The sequence below is a fragment of the Triticum aestivum genome, chromosome 6A (genome assembly GCF_018294505.1).
Source record: "Triticum aestivum cultivar Chinese Spring chromosome 6A, IWGSC CS RefSeq v2.1, whole genome shotgun sequence".
Taxonomy (NCBI): domain Eukaryota; kingdom Viridiplantae; phylum Streptophyta; class Magnoliopsida; order Poales; family Poaceae; genus Triticum; species Triticum aestivum.
In genome coordinates this window covers 535345486-535372786 of record NC_057809.1, presented here as the reverse complement: position 1 = coordinate 535372786, position 27301 = coordinate 535345486, and the positions used below count along the sequence as shown (strand labels likewise).

The 27301-nt window shown below is 44.9% G+C and overlaps 1 pseudogene; it reads right to left on the bottom strand.

The window, feature by feature from the left end:
* Positions 1 to 20744: 20744 nt before the first annotated feature.
* On the bottom strand, positions 20745 to 24781 carry LOC123130946 (uncharacterized; annotated as a pseudogene).
* Between the last annotated feature and the right edge of the window lie 2520 nt (positions 24782 to 27301).

Here is a 27301-nt window from a genome sequence, read left to right as displayed (position 1 = left end):
CACAATCAAGTATGATGCATGTCCGGATTAATGAGGCATGGCATGGCAAAGTGCACGAGCAATCCTACAAATTAAGTGGAGCTCAATATGCAACGAGTTGCATATTGACGGAACACCACATCAATTATTTAGTTCACTCCCGGTTAGGTACTCAACAATATTAAATGGTGATTAACATGGCAAGAGGTGAAGCATAACAAAACTATACCATCTAACAATTTAAATGGGGACGGAAACATCAACCAACAATTTCGGTAAAACCCCATATGCATTAGGAATTTAATGCAACAACAATTTTAACCAATCTTGAAGTTGTTATCATGATGCGGATGACATGTGCAAGTTTATGCAATTTTTATTAAAAGTTTGACAAGAGCATTATGAAGCATTTGGTCGCCATGGTGGAACAAAAGGGGTGCCACGGCAACTACAACGGAAATGGTTCACAGCAACATTTCGGGTGATCCGACAACTCATTGAGATGTCGGTGCAAGAGAAAATGTGGTTGAACGGATCATGCGAGGATGGTGGGGTGATCCCGGATATCGGGTTTCCCATGGGTCGACGGCATGGCAACCGAGAAGGAACATGCAATGACAACTCGGACACGGTTCGAACATGAGCATCTCATACAACATGCATTCATTCTCGGAAGGTCGTCTCGGCGGTTATACCTTTGAAGCGTGCGTTATCGGAGGGGTTCAGGTTCGATGCGGTGTAGGTGAAGTAGACATTCTCGGGACGCTCGGTAGTGGAAGTAGGGGGACAAGACGACGGTAGAGGTACTCGTGATCTTGGCGGCGGTAGTCGTTCACGTTCTTAGTTGCACAATTTTCCGTAGATGTTCGGGATCATGGCGAGGGACTTGACATCCACGGAGGCTTGAAGGGTCGATGGTAGTTGTTCTCGTATCATCGCGGAAGTAGTTGTACTCGGCGATAGTGGTACTTGGTGTTTCGTTCGATACTCGTTCGAGCATCCAAAGTCTTCGGCGCTACGGTAGTCGTACACACATTCGGAGAGGACTTGTTGTTTCGGTATGAAGTCGTTCGGGCGTCGGTCTTGCCGGTGGCGTACTTGGAGAAACCCCGTAGTCGTACACAGGTAGTAGAGGAACTTGACGCATCCAAACGAAGCAACACGAAAGCCTCGGGTCTTGGTGGTCAATGCAGGGTGGCAGGCGACGAAGAGCTTGGTCTCCTCTGCACTGCTTCGATGTAGAGAAACAGGAGGCAGAGGCGAGACGGGCAACGCGAGGCGGGGACAGATGAGGCAGGCGCGGGACGAGCGGATTCTAGCCGCCGACGAAGGATCCAGGCGGGCACAGCAGCAAGGGCCCTGAATGGCGTCTGCTGCAGAAGGAGTCCCGCGAGGTTAGGACGGAGCGGCAGTGGAGTCGCGAGGAACGCAGGGGCCGTGGGTGAGCTCGCTCGAGGAGCTTGTTGGGCGCATCTGGTCGATGTCGAAGCCAACAGAGGCGCAGCGAGAGGAGCTCGGCCCCTGGCACGTGTGAGGACGGGAAGGAGCGGCGCGGCTCCTCGACGGCTTGGACTCCGCCGGCCGGAGCGACAGCAGGGAGCTCCTTCTCCCACCGAAGACGGCAACGGGAGGAAAGGGGAGAGGCAACGCAAAGATGGAGGCGCCATGGCGATGGGGATCGGGCTGCTCTCTATGAGTGCGAGAGATAAGGTGAGGGAGAGAGCGAGGGGGATCGAGGAGATGGCTCTGGCGGCGGTGAGGAAACGAGGGAAGGAGTTCGAGGGAGATGAGAGGGGATTCGGTCGGGCCTGGGTTAGCGCTAGGGTTGGAGGGTGTGGCTGGGCCTTGGGCCAGCGCTGGAGTTGCCCTAGGAAGGCCGGCGGCTGGATGGGCCTATAGGCCACTGGTAGGAGGTGGCTGCTGGGCTGCAAGAGGCCTTGGCCAAAAGGGTTGGTAGCTGGGCTCCCGCTCTCCTTACTAATTCTTCTCTTAACAAAAACAGCGAAAAATAAGAGAAAGGAAAAGAGAGAAGAGAAGGTTAGAGGAAGAATTTAGGCACGGGAATAAATTCCCCGGACTCGCAAAAATGCACATGTTCCAAGAAAATGGAGTGGGCATTTTTGAAAGTTTTAAATTCAAACTCATTTGATTTAAAATCAAATGGTTTGAATAGGAAGTGAGGGTTAGGAAGGTCCAAAAATGTTCGAATTTTTGGTGGAGCTCCAGAAAATGACGAAAGAATTTATGGGCAAAGTTTGGAGACCAAGAATTGAGATAACAAAGGCATGGGATATTTGCAAGTGTGTTCTGGTTAATACCAACAAATGGAATATTTAATATAGCTCCCTAATATCGGGAGGATATGTTATAAAGAGAATCACCATGTGAATTCCCTCGGTTTAAATGGATCGAAGATCCATGCAATTTATTTAGTGAGTTTTAAAACGGGTTGCAAGATGACATGATGCAATGCACATGATGCAAAGATGAAATGCAACAGACCAAACAAATCACACGACGAAACCCGGAAACCACGGAAGGCATCTGAAGCTCCGGTCTTGGGGCGTTACAACACTCCACCACTACGAGAGGATCTCGTCCCGAGATCTAGAATGGCACCAGAGGGAAAACGGAAGAGAAAGAGGAGAGGTAAAACTAAGTTGCTTCTTTGACAAACGAGTGAAACCAAATAATCTTGAGAGGTTGAACAAATTGAAAGAAAGAATGCAACAAGAATGAACGAAGTTGAAAGTACTCCGTTAGAAAAGAGAAACAAGGAAGAACAAATTCGGGCAGCACTTCGATTGAAAAGTGATACAAGGCTAGATAGGATGAAAAGAACTAGAGCAAAATGGCACAACACTCCGGTTAAAAGGATAGGCATGGAAAGAACACGGTACTCACCATATCGAGATGATGATCGAAAAAACAACATTAGAAAGCCTCCGGGAGAAAGAATAGAAGATAGATAATTGAAATGAAAGAATGGAGAAGAAAATGCCAACTTCTGCTAGAAAAGAGCTTGGAAAGACATCTTTAGGAGAAGGGTCGAACGGAGTTGTTGGAAGCCCAACAACGAAAAGAGTAAACTTGTGGTGGGCTTATGGAGAACATCTCAAAACTATGAGGTGAAATTCTGCCACTAACGAAACAATAGATTGGCTTGATATCAAGAAGGAGACGAGAAACTTATTCACCGGAAGGATTGGAAAGAACGAATGAATCAAAATGATAAACAAAGAAGAGAAATCTTGAACGAACCACCGTAAGAATTGAAAATGAACGAAGAAAACGACCACATCAGCAGGAGGAATTGGAAAATGAGCGAAGATACTTGAGAGAATTTAGATGCAAGTGAACGAAGAGATCCCGAATTGATTAGAGAAAAATTGAATGAAGCACCGGTAAGATTTGGAGAACGAGAGCTGAAAGCTAGAATGAATAAATCTTCTGAAATGATGGGCTTCGTAGAAAACAAACTGAAATACTCTTGAAATGCTACGGATGGGTGAAAAGAATTCTCACAATCGAAATAATTATGAGAGGGTGCCAACAAGCTAGAACCATGAATCATCACGAGAACGGAACAAGATTGAGAGAGAAAATCTTCTTCGTCTTCAAAATCCGAGAATGACGACGAGAAACACCACCATGAATTATTGAGGCACTCCGGAATTAAAATTGGAAAGGTTGAACCAACGATGATAAGAATTTGAAAGATCTTGGAGAAAGACATTTGACTGATGATAAATCATTCTTACGTCAAATTTTGAAAGAATTTGAGGATAGCTCCGGACAAATAAGAAGAGTCAGGTAAGATCTTGGGAAAAGACCTGTGGGTTAGGGCCCACTCAAGAGAAACACCGTTGAAAAGATTTAAAAGAGAGGTTGCACTGGTTGAATTAAAAGGCTTGAATGAGATAACATCCTCGAAAAAAGCTTGAACGAAAGCAGAGTGAACACATGAATCTTCGATATATCTTGAGCACTCCGGAACAGTTGAATAGCGAGAAATGACTGAATATGAGGTGCACCGGCAAGAGAAGGTATTTGAAACAAGGAAATGATATGATCAACAAGGCTTGAATTGGTTCCACCGGAGAAGAAAAAGAACGAATAATGATAACTTGAAGCTCCGTTAGAATCTTCATGAGAATCACCGGGTAAGAACATGAAGGAAAAGAATGGAGAGACTTCACATGAATCAAAGGATGCTTGATTAAGAAATCTGAGTCCTTGAAGAAACAAGGGTGGGAGGGTGGGAAAACAAAGACAACTTGGAGATGGATGAAACAAACACCATTGACCAAAATTTGAGTTGATCTTGCGGATGTTGAAAATGACCGGATCCACTTGAAGAGAAACACACCGGTGAAACGGAGTGATATGACAATCTCGATTATCGAGAAGGATTAGTATTCACATCGGAGTATAAGAACACCATTTAGGAAACGTATGGAATCAACACTTGACATTGAAGCAACTCGAATACCACAACTCAAAACAAAAACAAAGGGTTGGCTTGCAGAATAAGCCGGAACAAACATATGATAGAGATTTCGTCCGAAATTTTCGTGGTGGGGCCTACACGGGCTCGATCGTACAACACCATCATGTACAAGGCAGTGCACATGACATACAAAACATCCCCGAGTCGGCAAAGCCAAGGACTCTTTAAGACACAATGAGACCACTGTAAAACCAACCATGAATAGGCGGACCACTAGACGTCGAACCCCAATTTCATATCATACATCTATTGAAAAGATATCCTAAGAGCTACTTGAATTCCCACTTACAAACTCCCGAAACATTCCAGTTATGCAATCAGGTGTTGGGGATACAGGGGAAGCATAATATCTCACCCAAAACTAGCAAATCCTACATCCAGCTGTATCCATCCTTCAACACATAACCAAGAAACCTTCGGAAATCGTCTACCTCAACCTTCGAAAAGCATTCGTTATACGAGTTATGGCAATACTCCCGAACTCCCGCCCCAGTACTGGGTGGCATCGAGGTTATCTCACCAACAACTGCATAAAAGAGATTTTCGATGTCGGCGAACTAAACTCAGGTATTCCAGAACTGCAATGATAAAATTGTGACGACAACACCTCGGAGCTCAACTCCCCGGGACACTGCCACAACCCCTAAATGACAGGAGGCACCAAGAACAATGTTCTCGTCACAAATCCATCGGAACGATTCCAAGATACCCGCGTGATCCTAAAAAAATTTAGTGAAATTTGAGAAGAGAAGAGACAAAACTCTACGTCAGGATGCCTTACCAGAGCGATGAAGGGACTGGGGCGTAAAAAGAATCCCTAAACTCTTCGATATATAATTCCTAAAGGACTCAAAACATTTTTTCTAGATTCAACTCGACAGCTAATTCGATCAAGCAGGGGGCTTCTAAGGTCGGGGAAGGCTCTGATACCAACTTGTAACGCCCTCGATGCGGCTATATCTCCCACGTGTCGAAGCACGACTTAGAGGCATAACCGCATTAAAAGCAATGTCGCAAGTGGGGTAATCTTCACACAACCCATGTAATACATAAGGGAAAGAGATACATAGTTGGCTTACAATCGCCACTTCACACAAATACATGAATAAAGCATTACATCATCCAGATACAATCAAGGTCCGACTACGGAACCAAAATAAAAGAAGAACCCTAAAAGCGACAAGGTCCCCCGATTGACCCCAACTGGGCTCCACTACTGATCCACTAGAACGAAACAACACAAAGGACAAGATCTTCATCGAGCTCCTCCTTGAGCTTGGTTGAGTCATCTGCACGAACTCATCGGCACCTGCAAGCTGGTTTTGGAAGTATCTGTGAGCCACGAGGACTCAGCAATCTCGCACCCTCGTGATCAAGAATATTTAAGCTTATAGGAAGGGTAAAAGGTATAAGGTGGAGCTGCAGCAAGCGACTAGCATTTATGGTGGCTAACATACGCAAATGAGAGCGAGAAGAGAAGGCAAAAGCACGGTCAAACAACTATGATCAAGAAGTGATCCTAGAATAACCTACGTCAAGCATGACTCCAACACCGTGTTCACTTCCCGGACTCCGCCGGAAAGAGACCATCACGGTTACACACGCGGTTGATGTATTTTAATTAAGGTCAACTTTAGGTTTTCTACAACCGGACGTTAACAAATTCCCATCTGCCCATAACCGCGGGCACGGCTTTTGAAAGTTCAAATCCCTGCAGGGGTGTCCCAACTTAGCCCATCACAAGCTCTCACGGTCAAAAAAGGATATTCCTTCTAGCAGGAAGACCCGATCAGACTCAGAATCCCGGTTACGAGACATCCTCGACAATGGTAAAACAAGTCCAGCAACACCGCTCGAATGTGCCGACAAATCCCGATAGGAGCTGCACATATCTTGTTCTCTGGGCACACTCAGATGAGCAGTTCGTACAACTAAAACCAGCCCTCGAGTTTCCCCGAGGTGGCGCTGCAAGGGGCTCTAGTTTGGACCAACACTCAGAGGAGCACTGGCCCGGGGGTTAAAATAATGATGACCCTTGAGTCTGCAGAACCCAAGGGAAAGAAAAGGCTAGGTGGCAAATGGTAAAACCAATGTTGGGCATTGCTGGAGGAGTTTTATTCAAGGCGAACTGTCAAGGGGTTCCCATTATAACCCAACCGCGCAAGGAACGCAAAATCTGGGAACATAACACCGATATGACGGAAACTAGGGCGGCAAGAGTGGAACAAAACACCAGGCATAAGGCCGAGCCTTCCACCCTTTACCAAGTATATAGATGCATTAATTAAATAAGAGATATTGTGATATCCCAACAAAATATCCATGTTCCGAACATGGAACAAGCTCCAATCTTCACCTGCAACTAACAACGCTATAAGAGGGGCTGAGCAAAGCGGTAACATAGCCAATCAATGGTTTTCTAGGACAAGGTGGGTTAGAGGCTTGGTTCAACAATATGGGAGGCATGATAAGCAAGTGGTAGGTATCGCAGCATAGGCATAGCAAAAGAGCGAGCAACTAGCAAGCAAAGATAGAAGTGATTTCGAGGGTATGGTCATCTTGCCTGAAATCCCGCAAGGAAGAAGAACGAGTCCATGAAGAAGACAAACGGACATAGTCGAACGAATCCTCACAACACGACGTTATCAGAACCAACCCGAAGAAGCAACACCGGAAAGGAGCAAACAACATAGTAAAACAACCATCACATAAACATGGCAAGATGCACAATCAAGTATGATGCATGTCCGGATTAATGAGGCATGGCATGGCAAAGTGCACGAGCAATCCTACAAATTAAGTGGAGCTCAATATGCAACGAGTTGCATATTGACGGAACACCACATCAATTATTTAGTTCACTCCCGGTTAGGTACTCAACAATATTAAATGGTGATTAACATGGCAAGAGGTGAAGCATAACAAAACTATACCATCTAACAATTTAAATGGGGACGGAAACATCAACCAACAATTCCGGTAAAACCCCATATGCATTAGGAATTTAATGCAACAACAATTTTAACCAATCTTGAAGTTGTTATCATGATGCGGATGACATGTGCAAGTTTATGCAATTTTTATTAAAAGTTTGACAAGAGCATTATGAAGCATTTGGTCGCCATGGCGGAACAAAAGGGGTGCCACGGCAACTACAATGGAAATGGTGCCACAGCAACATTCCGGGTGATCCGACAACTCATTGAGATGTCGGTGCAAGAGAAAATGTGGTTGAACGGATCATGCGAGGATGGTGGGGTGATTCCGTATATCGGGTTTCCCATGGGTCGACGGCATGGCAACCGAGGAGGAACGTGCAATGACAACTCGGACACGGTTCGAACATGAGCATCTCATACAACATGCATTCATTCTCGGAAGGTCGTCTCGGCGGTTATACCTTTGAAGCGTGCGTTATCGAAGGGGTTCAGGTTCGATGCGGTGTAGGGGAAGTAGACATTCTCGGGACGCTCGGTAGTGGAAGTAGGGGGACAAGATGACGGTAGAGGTACTCGTGATCTTGGCGGCGGTAGTCGTTCATGTTCTTAGTTGCACGATTTTCCGTAGATGTTCGGGATCACGGCGAGGGACTTGACATCCACAGAGGCTTCAAGGGTCGACGGTAGTTGTTCACGTATCATCGCGGAAGTAGTTGTACTCGGCGATAGTGGTACTTGGTGTTTCGTTCGATACTCGTTCGAGCATCCAAAGTCTTCGGCGCTACAGTAGTCGTACACACATTCGGAGAGGACTTGTCATTTCGGTATGAAGTCGTTCGGGCGTCGGTCTTGCCGGTGGCGTACTTGGAGAAATCCCATAGTCGTACACAGGTAGTAGAGGAACTTGACGCATCCAAATGAAGCAACACGAAAGCCTCAGATGATTTCGGAGAAAACCGGAGTGCCGGAGGGTTACCGGAACCCCCCCGGGAGAAGTAATGGGCCTTATGGGCCCTAGTGGAGAGAGAGAGGGGCGGCCAGGGTGGGCCACGCGCCCCCTCCCCCTCTGGTCCGAATTGGACTAGGAGAGGGGGGCGGCACCCCCCTTTCCTTCCCCCTCCCCCCTTCCTTTCCCCCTCCTAGTAGGAGTAGGAAAGAGGGGAGTCCTACTCCTACTAGAAGGAGGACTCCTCCTCCTTGGCGCGCCCTAGGGCCGGCCGGCCTCCTCCCCTTGCTCCTTTATTACGGGGGCAGGGGGCACCCCTAGACACACAAGTTGATCCACGTGATCGTTTTCTTAGCCGTGTGCGGTGCCCCCTTCCACCATACTCCTCGATAATATTGTAGCGGTGCTTAGGCGAAGCCCTGCGACGGTAGAACATCAAGATCGTCACCACGCTGTCGTGCTGACGGAACTCTTCCCCGACACTTTGCTGGATCGGAGTCCGGGGATCATCATCGAGCTGAACGTGTGCTAAAACTCGGAGGTGCCCTAGTTTCGGTGCTTGATCGGTCGGGATGTGAAGACGTACGACTACATCAACCACGTTGTCATAACGCTTTTGTTGTCGGTCTACGAGGGTATGTAGATCACACTCTCCCCTCTCATTGCTATGCATCACCATGATCTTGAGTGTGCGTAGGAAATTTTTTGAAATTACTACGTTCCCCAACAGTGGCATCCGAGCCTAGGTTTTATGTGTTGATGTTATATGCACGAGTAGAACACAAGTGAGTTGTGGGCGATATAAGTCATACTGCTTACCAGCATGTCATACTTTGGTTCGGCGGTATTGTTGGATGAAGCGGCCCGGACCGACATTATGCGTATGCTTACGCAAGACTGGTTCTACCGACGTGCTTTGCACACAGGTGGCTGGCGGGTATCAGTTTCTCCAACTTTAGTTGAACCAAGTGTGGCTACGCCCGGTCCTTGCGAAGGTTAAAACATCACCAACTTGACAAACTATCGTTGTGGTTTTGATGCGTAGGTAAGATTGGTTCTTGCTTAAGCCCGTAGAAGCCACGTAAAACTTGCAACAACAAAGTAGAAGACGTCTAACTTGTTTTTGCAGGGCATGTTGTGATGTGATATGGTCAAGACATGATGCTAAATTTTATTGTATGAGATGATCATGTTTTGTAACCGAGTTATCGGCAACTGGCAGGAGCCATATGGTTGTCGCTTTATTGTATGCAATGCAACTGCGCTGTAATGCTTTACTTTATCACTAAGCGATATCGATAGTCGTGGAAGCATAAGATTGGCGAGACGACAACGATGCTACGATGATGATCAAGGTGTCGCGCCGGTGACAATGGTGATCATGATGATGCTTCGAAGATGGAGATCACAAGCACAAGATGATGATGGCCATATCATATCACTTATATTGATTGCATGTGATGTTTATCTTTTATGCATCTTATCTTGCTTTGTTTGACGGTAGCATTTTAAGATGATCTCTCACTAATTATCAAGAAGTGTTCTCCCTGAGTATGCACCGTTGTGAAAGTTCTTCGTGCTGAGACACCACGTGATGATCGGGTGTGATAGGCTCTACGTTCAAATACAACGGGTGCAAAACAGTTGCACACGCAGAATACTCAGGTTATACTTGACGAGCCAAACATATACAGATATGGCCTCGGAACACGGAGACCGAAAGGTCGAGCATGAATCATATAGTAGATATGATCAACATAGTGATGTTCACCAATGAAACTACTCCATCTCACGTGATGATCGGACATGGTTTAGTTGATTTGGATCACGTAATCACTTAAAGGATTAGAGGGATGTCTATCTAAGTGGGAGTTCTTTAGTAATATGATTAATTGAACTTAAATTTATCATGAACTTAGTACCTGATAGTATCTTACTTGTTTATGTTTGATTGTAGATAGATGGCCCGTGCTGTTGTTCCGTTGAATTTTAATGCGTTCCTTGAGAAAGCAAAGTTGAAAGATGATGGTAACAATTACACGGACTGGGTCCGTAACTTGAGGATTATCTTCATTGCTGCACAGAAGAATTATGTCCTGGAAGCACCGCTGGGTGCCAGGCCTGCTGCTGGAGCAACACCAGATGTTATGAACGTCTGGCAAAGCAAAGCTGATGACTACTCGATAGTTCAGTGTGCCATGCTTTACGGCTTAGAATCGGGACTTCAACGACGTTTTGAACGTCATGGAGCATATGAGATGTTCCAGGAGTTGAAGTTAATATTTCAAGCAAATGCCCGGATTGAGAGATATGAAGTCTCCAATAAGTTCTATAGCTGCAAGATGGAGGAGAACAGTTCTGTCAGTGAGCATATACTCAAAATGTCTGGGTATAATAATCACTTGATTCAATTAGGAGTTAATCTTCCAGATGATTGCGTCATTGACAGAATTCTCCAATCACTGCCACCTAGCTACAAGAGCTTCGTGATGAACTATAATATGCAAGGGATGAATAAGACTATTCCCGAGCTCTTCGCAATGCTGAAAGCTGCGGAGGTAGAAATCAAGAAGGAGCATCAAGTGTTGATGGTTAACAAGACCACTAGTTTCAAGAAAAAGGGCAAAGGGAAGAAGAAGGGGAACTTCAAAAAGAACAGCAAGCAAGTTGTTGCTCAAGAGAAGAAACCCAAATCTGGACCTAAGCCTAAAACTGAGTGCTTCTGCTGCAGGTAGACTGGTCACTGGAAGCGGAACCGCCCCAAGTATTTGGCGGATAAGAAGGATGGCAAGGTGAACAAAGGTATATGTGATATACATGTTATTGATGTGTACCTTACTAATGCTCGCAGTAGCACCTGGGTATTTGATACTGGTTCTGTTGCTAACATTTGCAACTCGAAATAGGGACTACGGATTAAGCGAAGATTGGCTAACGACGAGGTGACGATGCGCGTGGGAAATGGTTCCAAAGTCGATGTGATCGCGGTCGGCACGCTACCTCTACATCTACCTTCGGGGTTAGTATTAGACCTAAATAATTGTTATTTGGTGCCAGCATTAAGCATGAACATTATATCTGGATCTTGTTTGATGCGAGACGGTTATTCATTTAAACCAGAGAATAATGGTTGTTCTATTTATATGAGTAATATCTTTTATGGTCATGCACCCATGAAGAATGGTCTATTCTTATTAAATCTCGATAGTAGTGACATACATATTCATAATGTTGAAGCCAAAAGATGCAGAGTTGATAATGATAGTGCAACTTATTTGTGGCACTGCCGTTTAGGTCATATCGGTATAAAGCGCATGAAGAAATTCCATACTGATGGACTTTTGGAACCACTTGATTATGAATCAGTTGGTACTTGTGAACCGTGCCTTATGGGTAAGATGACAAAAACACCGTTCTCCGGTACTATGGAGAGAGCAACAAATTTGTTGGAAATCATACATACAGATGTATGTGGTCCGATGAATGTTGAGGCTCGTGGCGGATATCGTTATTTTCTCACTTTCACAGATGACTTAAGCAGATATGGGTATATCTACTTAATGAAACATAAGTCTGAAACATTTGAAAAGTTCAAAGAATTTCAGAGTGAAGTTGAAAATCATCGTAACAAGAAAATAAAATTCCTACGATCTGATCGTGGAGGAGAATATTTGAGTTACGAGTTTGGTGTACATTTGAAACAATGCGGAATAGTTTCGCAACTCACGCCACCCGAAACACCACAGCGTAATGGTGTGTCCGAACGTCGTAATCGTACTTTACTTGATATGGTGCGATCTATGATGTCTCTTACTGATTTACCGCTATCGTTTTGGGGTTATGCTCTGGAGACAGCCGCATTCACGTTAAATAGGGCACCATCAAAATCCGTTGAGACGACGCCTTATGAACTGTGGTTTGGCAAGAAACCAAAGTTGTCATTTCTAAAAGTTTGGGGCTGCGATGCTTATGTGAAAAAGCTTCAACCTGATAAGCTCGAACCCAAATCGGAGAAATGTGTCTTCATAGGATATCCAAAGGAAACTATTGGAAACACCTTCTATCATAGATCCGAAGGCAAGACTTTTGTTGCTAAATTCGGAAACTTTCTAGAGAAGGAGTTTCTCTCGAAAGAAGTGAGTGGGAGGAAAGTAGAACTTGATGAGGTAACTGTACATGCTCCCTTATTGGAAAGTAGTACATCACAGAAACCGGTTTTTGTGACACCTACACCAATTAGTGAGGAAGCTAATTATGATGATCATGAAACTTTAGAACAAGATACTACTGAACCTCGTAGATAAACCAGAGTAAGATCCGTACCAGAGTGGTACGGTAATCCTGTTCTGCAAGTCATGCTACTAGATCATGATGAACCTACGAACTATGGAGAAGCGATAGTGAGCCCAGATTCCGCAAAATGGCTTGAAGCCATGAAATCTGAGATGGGATCCATGTATGAGAACAAAGTGTGGACTTTGGTTGACTTTCCCAAAGATCGGCAAGCAATTGAGAATAAAGGATCTTCAAGAAGAAGACTAACGCTGACGGTAATGTTACTGTCTACAAAGCTCGACTTGTCGCAAAAGGTTTTCGACAAGTTCAAGGGATTGACTACGATGAGACCTTCTCACCCGTAGCGATGCTTAAGTCTGTCCGAATCATGTTAGCAATTGCCGCATTTTATGATTATGAAATATGGCAAATGGATGTCAAAACTGCATTCTTGAATGGATTTCTGGAAGAAGAGTTGTATATGATGCAGTCGGAAGGTTTTGTCGATCCAAAGGGAGCTAACAAAGTGTGCAAGCTCCAGCGATCCATTTATGGACTGGTGCAAGCCTCTCGGAGTTGGAATAAATGCTTTGATAGTGTGATCAAAGCATTTGGTTTTGTACAGACTTTTGGAGAAGCCTGTATTTACAAGAAAGTGAGTGGGAGCTCTGTAGCATTTCTGATATTATATGTAGATGACATATTACTAATCGGAAATGATATAGAATTTCTGGATAGCATAAAGGGATACTTGAATAAGAGTTTTTCAATGAAAGACCTCGGTGAAACTGCTTACATATTAGGCATTAAGATCTATAGAGATAGATCAAGACGCTTAATTGGACTTTCACAAAGCACATACCTTGACAATTTTTTTAAGAAGTTCAAAATGGATCAAGCAAAGAAAGGATTCTTGCCTGTGTTACAAGGTGTGAAATTGAGTAAGACTCAATGCCCGACCAATGCAGAAGATAGAGAGAAAATGAAAGATGTTCCCTATGCTTCAGCCATAGGCTCTATCATGTATGCAATGCTGTGTACCAGACCTGATGTGTGTCTTGCTATAAGTCTAGCAGGGAGGTACCAAAGTAATCTAGTAGTGGATCACTGGACAGCGGTCAAGAACATCCTGAAATACCTGAAACGGACTAAGGATGTGTTTCTCATATATGGAGGTGACAAAGAGCTCATCGTAAATGGTTACGTTGATGCAAGCTTTGACACTGATCCGGACGATTCTAAATCGCAAACCGGATACGTGTTTACATTAAACGGTGGAGCTGTCAGTTGGTGCAGTTCTAAACAGAGCGTTGTGGCAGGATCTACATGTGAAGCGGAGTACATAGCTGCTTCGGAAGCAGCAAATGAAGGAGTCTGGATGAAGGAGTTCATATCCGATCTAGGTGTCATACCTAGTGCATCGGGTCCAATGAAAATCTTTTATGACAATACTGGTGCAATTGCCTTGGCAAAGGAATCCAGATTTCACAAGAGAACCAAGCACATCAAGAGACGCTTCAATTCCATCCGGGATCTAGTCCAGGTGGGAGACATAGAGATTTGCAAGATACATACGGATCTGAATGTTGCAGACCCGTTGACTAAGCCTCTTCCACGAGCAAAACATGATCAACACCAAAGCTCCATGGGTGTTAGAATCATTACTATGTAATCTAGATTATTGACTCTAGTGCAAGAGGGAGACTGAAGGAAATATGCCCTAGAGGCAATAATAATGTTATTATTTTATTTCCTTATATCATGATAAATGTTTATTATTCATGCTAGAATTGTATTATCCAGAAACATAATACTTGTGTGAATACATAGACAAACTAAACGTCACTAGTATGCCTCTACTTGACTAGCTCGTTAATCAAAGATGGTTATGTTTCCTAACCATAGACATGTGTTGTCATTTGATTAACGGGATCACATTATTAGGAGAATGATGTGATTGACATGACCCATTCCATTAGCTTAGCACCCGATCGTTTAGTATGTTGCTATTGCTTTCTTCATGACTTATACATGTTCCTATGACTATGAGATTATGCAACTCCCGTTTGCCGGAGGAACACTTTGTGTGCTACCAAACGTCACAACGTAACTGGGTGATTATAAAGGAGCTCTACAGGTGTCTCCAAAGGTAAATGTTGGGTTGGCGTATTTCGAGATTAGGATTTGTCACTCCGATTGTCGGAGAGGTATCTCTGGGCCCTCTCGGTAATGCACATCACATAAGCCTTGCAAGCATTGCAACTAATGAGTTAGTTGCAAGATGATGTATTACGAAACGAGTAAAGGGACTCGCTGGTAACGAGATTGAACTAGGTATTGAGATACCGACGATCGAATCTCGGGCAAGTAACATACCGATGACAAAGGGAACAACGTATGTTGTTATGCGGTCTGACCGATAAAGATCTTCATAGAATATGTGGGAGCCAATATGAGCATCCAGGTTCCGCTATTGGTTATTGACCGGAGACATGTCTCGGTCATGTCTACATTGTTCTCGAACCCGTAGGGTCCGCACGCTTAAGGTTTCGATGACCGTTATATTATGAGTTTATGAGTTTTGATGTACCAAAGTTAGTTCGGAGTCCCGGATGTGATCATGGACATGACGAGGAGTCTCGAAATGGTCGAGACATAAAGATTGATATATTGGACGGCTATATTCGGACACCGAAAGTGTTCCGGATGATTTCGGAGAAAACCGGAGTGCGAGTGGGTTACCGGAACCCCCCGGGAGAAGTAATGGGCCTTATGGCCCCTAGTGGAGAGAGAGGGGGGCGTCCAGGGTGGGCCGCGCGCCCCCTCCTCCTCTGGTCCGAATTGGACTAGGAGAGGGGGGGGGGGGGGCGCCCCCCTTTCCTTCTCCCTCTCCCCTTTCCTTTCCCCCTCCTAGTAGTAGTAGGAAAGAGGGGAGTCCTACTCCTACTAGGAGGAGGACTCCTCCTTGGCGCGCCCTAGGGCCGGCCGGCCTCCTCCCCTTGCTCCTTTATATACGGGGGCAGGGGCACCCCTAGACACACAAGTTGATCCACATGATCATTTTCTTAACCGTGTGTGGTGCCCCCTTCCACCATACTCCTCGATAATATTGTAGCGGTGCTTAGGCGAAGCCCTGTGATGGTAGAACATCAAGATCGTCACCACGCCATCGTGCTGACGGAACTCTTCCCCGACACTTTGCTGGATCGGAGTCCGGGGATCGTCATAGAGCTGAACGTGTGCTAAAACTCGGAGGTGCTGTAGTTTCGGTGCTTGATCGGTCGGGCCATGAAGACGTACGACTACATCAACCACGTTGTCATAACGCTTCCGCTGTCGGTCTACGAGGGTATGTAGATCACACTCTCCCCTCTCGTTGCTATGCATCACCATGATCTTGAGTGTGCGTAGGAATTTTTTTGAAATTACTACGTTCCCCAACAACATTATCATCTTAACCCAATCCTCATGGAATCCCAGCTTCAACAACATTGCTTCCAGGAAAACCCACTCAACTCTGTCATAGGCTTTATGCATATCAAGTTTCACCGCACACCAACCATCTTTGCCCACCTTTTTTTGTTTTATTGCATGTAAACTCTCGTAAGCTATTAGCACATTATCCGTAATGAGTCGACCAGGAACAAAGGCACTCTGGGTAGGGCTAATGATCTCTGGGAGTAACACCTTGAGTCTCGCAGCTATCATCTTAGAAATCACCTTGTATACCACATTGCATAAACTGATCGGTCTAAATTGAGTAACTTTCTCCGGGGAATTTACTTTTGGGATCATGACAATAGTAGTGTCATTCCACCCTTGTGGCATAACCCGGGAATTGATCGCATTCAGAACTTCCATAACCAAGTCATCACCCAACATAGACCAGAACCGTTTATAAAAGACCGCGTGAAGGCCATCTGGTCCTGGTGCCTTGAAATCTCCAATGGAAAAGAAAGCCTTCCGTACCTCCTCAGCCGTGTATGGCGCCATCAGGGTCGTATTCATTGCTTCTGAAACTCGCCTTTGGACTTTACTCAAAACATCAATATCGGGTACGGTCACCTGGGATGTAAAAAGCTCTTTGAAATAACTCGTAATTATACTGTTTATATCATCCAACTCCTCCTTCCAAACCCCTGTATCGTCAAGCAATCTTCGGATACAATTCCTTTTCTTACGGGCTATAGCTGCTTTGTGGAAATAAGATGTATTTCTGTCACCATGTAGTAGCCAGTTGGCTCGTCCACGTTGCAGCCACACTAGCTCCTCCTGATCCAATAGGTTTTCTATTAGGATTTGTGCCTCCTTGATTTTCTGTCTTACTTCTTCTGTCAGTGTACATCTTCTCAACTTCTCTAGCTCTTTCTTCAACTTATTAATTCTCTTCTTCGGACCTTTGAGTGTATCACGGTCCCAAATGAACATGTCATCCTTAACTGACTTTGTTCTGGACGCAAGCGAAGGACCTATCCCTACCAGCTTCGCTCTTTCCCAGGCGCTTTTAACAATCTCATCAACTGTAGATTCACTCAACCATCTTGCTTCAAACCTTCTTTCACCTCTTTGCTTCTGTCCCATAACCGCGGAATAATATTCTGTATCTAGTAGTATTGGTCTGTGGTCTGAATGCACATGGTGTTCATGGATAACCGCTGCATAAGGAAAAATATCAGCCCACTTTTCGTTGCATAAAGCTCTATCCAGCCTTTCTCTGATCACACCTCTACTCCAAGTAAAAGGGTCCCCTATAGACATGATTTCTTGTAAGCCACAATCATCCACACAGTCTCGAAAATTTTGCATATATTGTTGCGGTCTGATGTTTCCACCCTCCTTCTCGCTAGCAACTAGTATCTCATTAAAATCTCCAAAGATCATCCATGGTCCTGTTGAGTTGTGATGAAGGGTTCTCATATTCGTCCATGACAAGTGTTTCATGTCCCAGTTTGGCTCTCCATAAAAACCAGTCAGCCGCCATGACACGTTGATTCCATCCATGACAAAACCATCAATGAAATTAGGCGACGCATAATTTAACACCACTTCATTTGAAAGGTTGTAAAAAAGTGCAAGACCTCCTGATCGTCCATCACTATCAACAATATGAAAACGATCAAAACCTAGCTTCACCCTTATCTCAGTTGCCTTAGCTGTATTCAGATGGGATTCAGACAAGAAAATCACATCCGCTTTCACACGCCCTTGAAGATCCAAGAGCTCTCGAATTGCCGTGGGCGAAAGCATACCACGGCAGTTCCAACTGATTAGCTTCATTGTGTCCGGTCGCTGGAGACGACGGCGTACGATGAACGAAAAACTCTCGGACAGCTGTAGCCGCCGGAGGACAGCAAACCCTAGTTTAAACACTAGGGGACAACAGGTCTAGCAGAAAAAAAATCCTCGTCAAAACATCAAGCTAGCATCCAACTCTCAACATCCAAGACAATCACCTCGTGCTGAGATTGCATGCGTACATAGCCTTCAAAACACGTGGGACTTGCACTTGCATGCACCAGATCAGATCCATGCAGCGGGAGACAAACAGCGAGTAATCTCCCGATGAAAACTAATCACGACCTACCACAACACGGAGGGTCGGAAGGAGTAGCGGCGGCGGCGCCGCCGCCAAAGTGGCGGCCGGCGGCTGCCGCTGACCTAGATCGCCCTGCGTCGGCGGCGGCTTCATTCTGTCTGTTCTAGTGGTAACCAACCTTACTCAACACGTAGGTTCAAATCCTCATGGAGGTGAACTGAGGTTTCTATTTATTCTTTAGGACCAAACTTTTCTAGTACTCATGCATTTATCCTTGAGGACTAGGCTTGAAGAGTATCCGACATTAAAAATCTTAGTACTCATGCTTAAAGGCTGTGTGCATCACTAATTGGTGTAGAGGCCGGTAAGAGAAATTCTGCCCCTAATTTTAAGGGGAGTGAGACTAGGTCAAGTGGTTGGGGAAGTGAATGTAAATTTAGGTTCCTACTTATTCTTGAGGACTAGGCTTTTCTGGTACTCATGTATTTGTCCTTGAGGATGGCACTCATGCTTAAAAGGACGTGCACATTCTTCGTTGGTGTATGAGGCGTTGGTGTAGAGGCCGGCGAAAAATTACCCCCCACCCCCCCTAATAATATATATAGAATATCTACTCTTACGGTTTGTGTAACACCATCTATTAGTGTAAAATGTGTAATCTTATACTAATGTAAAATGTGTAATATTTTTCATACGGAAAAGTGTAAATATGTAATTTGTTGTAACTAGCTCTACACCAGCAGCTTTCCTAGCACTCAAATATAGACTTGGTTATGTCTTAGTCGATGCTATATTTGTAAGATGTTAAATTGAGATCCATGTAAATTTTTCTTTTTAGTTTTCTTTCTTGCATATTATGTCATTTGACCGAGACTTGGTTAAGTCTCAGTCAACTAAGACCTAGCCACACCCTTTTTCTAAACCCAATAATATTTAGGATGTCATCCAACAGATACCCAATCTTTCCCTATATACATACCACGTGAGCCCGCCAGTGCCAATGACTGCTGGACCATCGGCAATACTCGCCCGACCGCCACCAGGCCACCACGTTGCCTCTTCACGTCACCGCCGCTACCCGCTAGACCACCAAACTGTTGCCATCGCGCTTGTTACCGCACCGCCCGTGTCGGGCCCCCAGCCCACCGTGTCATCGGTGTCTTCGTGCATGAGAGAGAGAGAGAGAGAGAGAGAGAGAGAGAGAGAGAGTTGACAGGTGAGAGACATATGTTAGATTAATTATAGAGAAAGTTGTATTGGAGATTTGCTAGGAGTGCACCTGTGAAATCTAATAAATTTATTGGAAGAGTCCCAATGCACACTCATAGGGATGGTTTTTTTGAAAAGCTATTGGAGATGCTCTAATCCATCATTTGATTCCGTTGGCATGATTTCTAATGGGTTGGTTCCAGTTGTAAGTGCACTAATTACAATTTCTAATATGATCAAAATGATTCAGAAATTTCTAGATAAATACTTGCTACATATACAATTTAATGGTTTTTTATTGATTTTTGAAACATAAACGATTGAGCCAATAAACCGCCAATATCTCAAAATAAGTTAATTTTTTTCCTCAAATAAGCATTGGTTATATATACAATTTATTGATTTTTTTGTATTTTATTAAATGTTAACTTCTAAACCAAAATTTGTAATGAGCAACTAAAACTACGGATACTTGCAAGCGGGATCCACTCGTCAGGAATCATGTCCGCATAATCAAACTATGGATTAGAACTAGTTGCAACATATATTATACCAATATATGTGGCATTTTGTGCAACAAAGCTAAAGGAAAGGTGTTTTTATGTAAAATCAACCTTAACAGTTTGGTTTGATTTGTTTCTGAAGCTCCTTGTGGTTTTCAACGTCTTATAACAATGGTTTAAATAATATTCGAAACGAAAAGAAGAACAGTAAACGGAGGATTCCAGACCCAGGTCTTTGATTTCTGACGGCAAAAAGCCCAAACCTGGGTTGAATGGTAAGAATTTCCTCTTGTCCTGTTGGCAAACCTTGTGAATTACGTAATTCCTGAAAGCCGCATCACTAGCTCTGAAGTCAGCTTCATCAGGTGTTCGATTACTTCAACTGAAAGTCCCCTGTGAACCAAGAAGATCACTAATTAATTAATTGCATCTCTGAACAACTGTAGGGAGCAGAGAAGCAGTCAGCTGTCTCTCTCGACACAGACAGGACTGCACACGACAAAAAACAAATGATGGGCAAAGTCATAGGTCAGGGTCAGCGTTTTGACCTGAATCTTGGCCTCCGATTTGGCCTGCACTGCAGCGGCTCAAATCAGATGAGATTAATTGGGCCATGAAAATTGTCAGCCGTGGACAAATCTTGCCGCGCTGGCTGAAGAATCCGAGCTCCCCATCTTTGCTTCTGAACATTGATAAAAAGAAGAAGCAAAGAGACCGAACCAAACCAAATCCAACAATTAAATCGTGCCTGAGTCATACTTTCTCCAATACCGTCTGTCAATCAATCAAGAAGGAAAGAAGAAGAGAAACCACAGAAGCACAGATGTTTTTTCTACAGAACACACAAACTATTCCATCGATCAACAATCAAACATATGTTTGTTTGGAGTCGAGAAAGAGACCAAGAAGTTTCAGCTTACAACTACTCCCTCTGTTCCTAAATACTTGTTTTTCTAGGCATTTCAACAAGTAACTACATACGGAGCAAAATGAGTGAATCTACATTGTAAAATATGTCTACATACATCTGTATATAGTAGTCATTTGAAATGTTTAGAAAAACAAATATTTAAGAACGGATGGAGTACTTAACAATGAAAGACTGGCATAAGCAAGACGTCAACAAAACACTACAGTTTCGACCAAGAACACGGTAACGAACACACGATCTCCATATATACCAGATTTCAGCACCGATCACTATGCGAAATCCTGCGCAAACCCTCCCGTTCCTGCTGGAATCACAGAATTGAGCACCGATCACTGGGCCCAACCATGTCGGGGGCCATCTCGCCCTCTGCGGACGCGCTCCCGCTCCCACCCGGCGAAGCCGTCGCAGCGGCAGACTCCGCCCGGTCATGGTTGCCGTTGTTGCCGTCCCCGCCTCCCACCGCAGACACCACCGTGCTGTCCGGCGAACCCTCGGCGTTCACCGGCGCCGCCTCTCCTGGGGAGCCGCTCGTCGCCGGGGGCACCGCCCGACTGCGCTCGTAGTGCTCCGCGGCCACGCTGGCGAGGAACTCGTCGAGCGAGAACTGAGGGGCCTTGGCCCCCGCGTCGGGATGGCAATCGGCGTTGGAGCCGCCGAAGTACGTCTGCTGCTGCTGCATCATGAACGCCATCGTCCATTGCTGCTTCTGGTGCATCATGACCGCCATCTGCTGCTGCATCCAGAGGTATTCCTCCAGGTTTTGTTCAAGCACCCGCTTCTCGAGCATCTCATCCGTCTCTGGCTGCTTCTGCATCTGAGGGACGACCGGCGGCGGGTTCGCTGCTTGGCCGGCCGGGCACGAAGGCCGCGTCACCATTGTCTGGTTCTGACCGTACGGCGGCGGCCGCACCTGCCAGTCGAACGCCACCTGCTGCTGCTGCGGCACCGGCATCTGCCCGTTGTACGCCGCCGGTTGCCGTGTCATCATCGGCACCTGACCGTTGTACGCCCCCTGCTGCTGCGTCACCGGCATCTGACCGTTGTACGCCGTTTGCGATGTCATCATCGGCACCTGACCGTTGTACGCCACCTGCTGCCGCGGTGCCTGCACCTGGCCGTTGTTGTATGGCACCGGCGTCGGTGCGCCAGCTTGATACCCCATGGGCTGCCCTGATCCATCGTGGTATTCCATCATCCCGAATGGAGCTTGCATGCCGTCGGTTTGCAGGCGGTTTGAGCGGTGACCCCGCTTCTTCTTCGCGGCGGCGGGGTTGCGCAGCTGCTGGCCCTCCGACACGGGCCTCTTGCCCGCCTGTTTCTCCGAGAGCTTTGGAGGAAGCTCCGCCGTCTCCCCTTCGTCGTCGCTCTCCACCAGCTCGGCGTTGCTGGGGCCTGCCTCATCGTCATTGTTCCGTTTTTTTCTGCCGACCGGCGCCGGGTAAATCTTGTACATCACGTATCTGTCCAACTGCATGCATCCAATCCAATCAAAGTCAAAGTAATCACTTCTCTAAATCAGATGATTTTTAGGTCGGTCCAATCCGTATATATGCCTCAATCAAATGAGAGTAAGCACTTGTCTAAATCCATCAAGGCTTGAAGAAAAGTGTTCTAAGGAAGGGTCAAATGTTTCTTAATATGGCCTGCCTATTTCAAGTGAACTGAGATTGAGTCTTGATTCAGAAAAGTGCTGCACTTTGGTAAATCTATCGAGGACCTAAAAGAAAATTCTAGCAAAACTATTTTCAATTTGCCTTCCACAAATTCCCGCAAAAATATACCAAGACTTTAATATGTCTATTGGAGACTTAAAAGAAAACTTTCAATTCTAGCAAAACATATTGAGATTTAATATGTGAAATTCCCGTAAAAACAATTTTGTACAAAATATTTGGATTTGCGAAGTAAAATAGCATCATTAGATCTAAACCACATTTTTTATAATTTACTACTCAAACTAGTGGTATCCGATTGTCTATTGGAAACCTAAATCAAGAAGCTATGTCTACAATTTTTTTGCGGGCAGTCTACATTTTTATTTATTGAGTTGTTTTGCAAATTCATTCAAATTCAAATAAAAAATTGCAAAAAATCATATAAAAAATTCATGGATTTGTCTGAAAATAATTTCTAAATTTTCAAAAGAATTCAGAAATTCGACTATATTGAGGGTCACATAATTTTTTTTCCCTTTTGAAGTTCTAAACCTTGGTCGTGTCTACAATTTCATGAAAACCCTCGGTGAATATCCACACCACAGACTAAACCCCGTCCTCACCGTGAGGTATGATTTAATCCTAAGCAAGACATGCATGCTACTAGATTTATGTTGGCCACTAGTAGAATTTATTTTGTCTCCTGCGATTTGTGCATGAGATGTTTAATTGTTGACGAACTTAGCATCAATAGATTTGCAATGAAGATGTTTCATCATGATATAAAATTTCATAATGTATTAAGATAAATCTACAACAAACCAGTGGTCAATAATTGTCTATTGGAGACCATGTTTAAATCAAGAAGTTTTGGTACATATTTTTTATCTAGTTGTTTAAATGCAAAACTATTCAAATAAAAATAAAATATCATTAATTTCTCCAAAAATAATTCCAAGTTTTCAAAAGAATCCATAATTTTTGACTATTTTGAGGGTAACAGAAATTTTTGCCCTTTCGAAATTTGGTTGTGTCTAGTGTCTACAAAGTCATAAAAACCCTCTGTGAACATACACACCACGGACTAATCCTGGTCTTCACCGCCAAATATGATTTAATCCTAAGCAAGGCATGCATGCTAGATTTTTCTTCTTCGATATGATTTAATCCTCTTAGCGACGTGTTTAATAGTTGACGAACCCTAGCAACATGTTCGACATTCTTGAGAAAGAAATCATATCTATTGCCCGCGAACGGAATCGATTGTTGATAATCTAGAAATCAGCTTGAGACGAATTACTTTTAGCAAACAAGAAAGAAAGAAAAAAAAACAAGTCGAAACGGTAATGTGGTTTGAATCTCGGAGGAGAAAACTCACCGTGGGTCCGCCAGGGCCGCCCTTCTCGGGGAGCTTGATCTCGTACTCCGGGACGGTGAGCTCCTGCATGAGCCAGCCGGACTTCTTCTCCTTCTCCCCGCGGCCCCGGAAGTAGAAGTAGGCGAGGCCGCTCTTGCAGTACTTGGTGGTGCCGTCGCCGGCCACTCTCTCCTCCTTGCGGACGTCGCCGCCGCCCCTCTCGTCCGTCTTGCCCGTCGACGCCTTCCACCGCCCGAGGCGGTCCTTGGTGTCCCGCCGCGGCCTCGCCCCGTTCTTGTACTTGCGCTCCCTCGGCGACAGGAAGTAGAAGCTTCTGCCGGCCTGGCCCCGGTCCATGTACTTGCCTGCAAATCCACGGACGCAAGAAAGCAAGAAACGATCGCCAAGAACCATCAAGAAGGTGCAAGATGATCCATCGATCGTCAGGCGGCGGAAACCGACGGGAGAAGTAGAACGAACGTACTTGTGAGCCCGTCCGGGTGGCACTGGTAGACGGTGTCCTCGATGATGGCGTTGTTGGGGACGTACGCCCTGCCCTGGAGCTTGGGGAGCAGGTAGTACCTGATCATCTCGTCCTCGGTCGGCATGAACCGGAACCCCGGCGGGGGACGGAACATACCGTCGCCTCCTCCATGGCCACCGTCCCAGCCGCCGTGCATCTCCTCCTCCTCGTCTGCCCCGGCGACGATCTCCTCCGCCGCCGTGTCTCCAGCTCCGACGACGATCGTCTTCTCCTCCTCCCCGTCCCCTTCTTCCGCTGCCATGTCGGCGAGTCGAGGTGCTGGAGGTTGGAAAGGAGAGGACATCGTCTCGGTCCCGTGGCGTGCTACAATCGATCTGTTCTTGCCTTTCTTGGCCGCAGGCTGCGTTATGTAGGAGTACTACTGGGGATTGACCTATCCTGTTTCTTGAAGCCGCATCCAATACAGACTCGAGTTCATTACGAACACGGATTCAGAAACAGAATACAATACCTTTCTCAATAAATAAACAGTACTTTTTTCTTAGGGGTAAAAAAAGTACTTTTTTTGAAAAAAAAAACAGTACTCCAACGTGGGAATTAGTCTTTTTTTTAGAAACACGTGGGAATTAGTCGGTCCAGTATCGATGGGTACCTACTGGGCCGGCCACAACGTGGTAACCCTCGCCAGAAAGGTAGCTACAGGGCCGGCCCATTTCCGTCTTTTTTTCGGCTGTTTTCGATCAATTCGCTCGGTCTCGCTTCTTTCGTTTTTTTATTTTCTTTTTTGTTTTGATTTTTTGTCTATTTACCTGTTTTCTTCATTTTCCTTTTTTTCTTCATTTTTTCACCTGTTGTTTGTTTCTAGTTTTTCTTTTCTTTCTTTGTTTCTTTCTCGGGTTTTAATGGTTTGCTTTTACTTCTTTTTCACTTTCTTCATTTTCAATGGTTTTCTTCGGGGGGGGGGGGGGGGGGGGGGGTTCATTCGGGTTTTCACAATTTTCAACTTGTGCACTGATTTTCTTCAGTTTTCATGTTCTTCTTTATTTTTCGTTTTTCCTTTTATTGGATTTCTTCATATATCTTGTTTCCTTATTGATTTTCATTGGTTTCTTTTTTGTTCAACACACTTCAACTTTCTTCTGTACACGTTCAACATTTTTCGTATACATCAGAAACATATTTTATATACACATTTAACATTTTGAAATACATAATTAACATTTTTTATAAATTATATTTTTTGATGCCTACTTTTCCCCATACACATTGTACTTTTTGGTATATATCTAATACAAGTTTAATATTTTTCAGATACAATATGAACTCTTTTTTTAATACATGGTCAACATTTCACAATACACAATAATTTTTTTAATGGTAACAATTAAAAAAATCACACTCAATATAAATTTTTCGTATACATGTTTAACATTTTTTAAATACATAATTGTGATTTTTTAAATATATGTTTTAGATGTCTACTTTTGTTTAATGTCATTGTAAATTTTTTGTATACACCAGGAGCATTTCTTAAATACATGATCAAACATTTTTATGTACACATTGTATTTTTTCTATATATTTTTGTATACATGACAAACCATTTTTCTACACACATTTCACATTTTTCAAATGCTTGATTAACATTTGCTAGATACACGATAAAGTTTTCTCGTACACATTGTACATTTAGTGCATACATTTTCATATACATGAGAAATATCTTTTCTATACACATTTAACATTTTTCAAATGCTTGGTTAACTTTTTTTTGAATGTTTTATATTTTTTTAATATATATATTTGGTTTGCGACCTATGGGCCGGCCCATTTAAGGAGGCACGTGATGCGAGCACACTCTAGGTCTTTATAAGCGAGAAATAGCGTTGCTCCTTCAATGTACCTTGTTTGGGGTTGAGAGCAACTCTAACTCGTGATAAAAGAATCCCCTACAGAACTACTCCTATTTTTTGTTAACTTAAGCCCACTTGTCGGTTTCCTGATTGGGCCAAAGCCCGTGCCTCTCCTACAAATGTCTTATCCCAAACCCTCCCACAAACCGTAGTTCCGCGTAAGAACTTTCCTCCTTCCAACTACCCCGTGCGGCCGCCGACGAGTTTGTCGTCCTATGATTTCGCCGCCTTCCATGGCCCACCAGCGGCAACAAGATGAGGAGGGGTAGGGAAGGTGGTGGCGATGGCTCAGATGGTCAAAATGTTGGGGAACGTAGTATTTCAAAAAAATTCCTATGATCACGCAAGATCTATCTAGGAGAAGCATAGCAACGAGCGTGGAGAGTGTGTCCACGTACCCTCGTAGACCGAAAGGGGAAGCGTTAAGTAACGCGGTTGATGTAGTCGAACGTCTTCGCGATCCAACCGATCAAGTACCGAATGCACGGCACCTCCGTGATCTGCACATGTTCAGCTCGGTGACGTCCCTCGAACTCTAGATCCAGCTGAGGCCGAGCAAGAGTTCCGTCAGCACGACGGCGTGATGATGGTGAATATGAAGTTACCGGCGCAGGGCTTCGCCTAAGCACTATGACGATATGACCGAGGTGTTAACTGTGGAGGGGGACGCCGCACACGGCTAGGAACAATTGATGTGTGTTCTAGGGGTGCCCTCCCCACGTATATAAAGGAGGGAGAGGGAGGGAGGCAGCCTAGGGCGCGGCCAAGTAGGAGGAATCCTACTTGGGCACCTAGTCCAATTCGGCCCGCCCTTACCATATTTGGACAAAGGGGAAAGGAAGGAGGGTGAGGGGAAGGAAGTAGGAGTCCTACTTCATACTTTCCTTTTCCTCCTCTCCTTTCCCTTTCTCCTCATGTGCACTATAGGGGGCGCACCATCCCCTTGTGGGCTAATGTGTTCCCTTAATTGGCCCATAAAGCCCACATCTTTGCCGGGGGTTGCCCGGAACCCCTTCCGATGACCCGGTATCACCCGGAACGCTTCCGGTGTCCAAATATAGCCT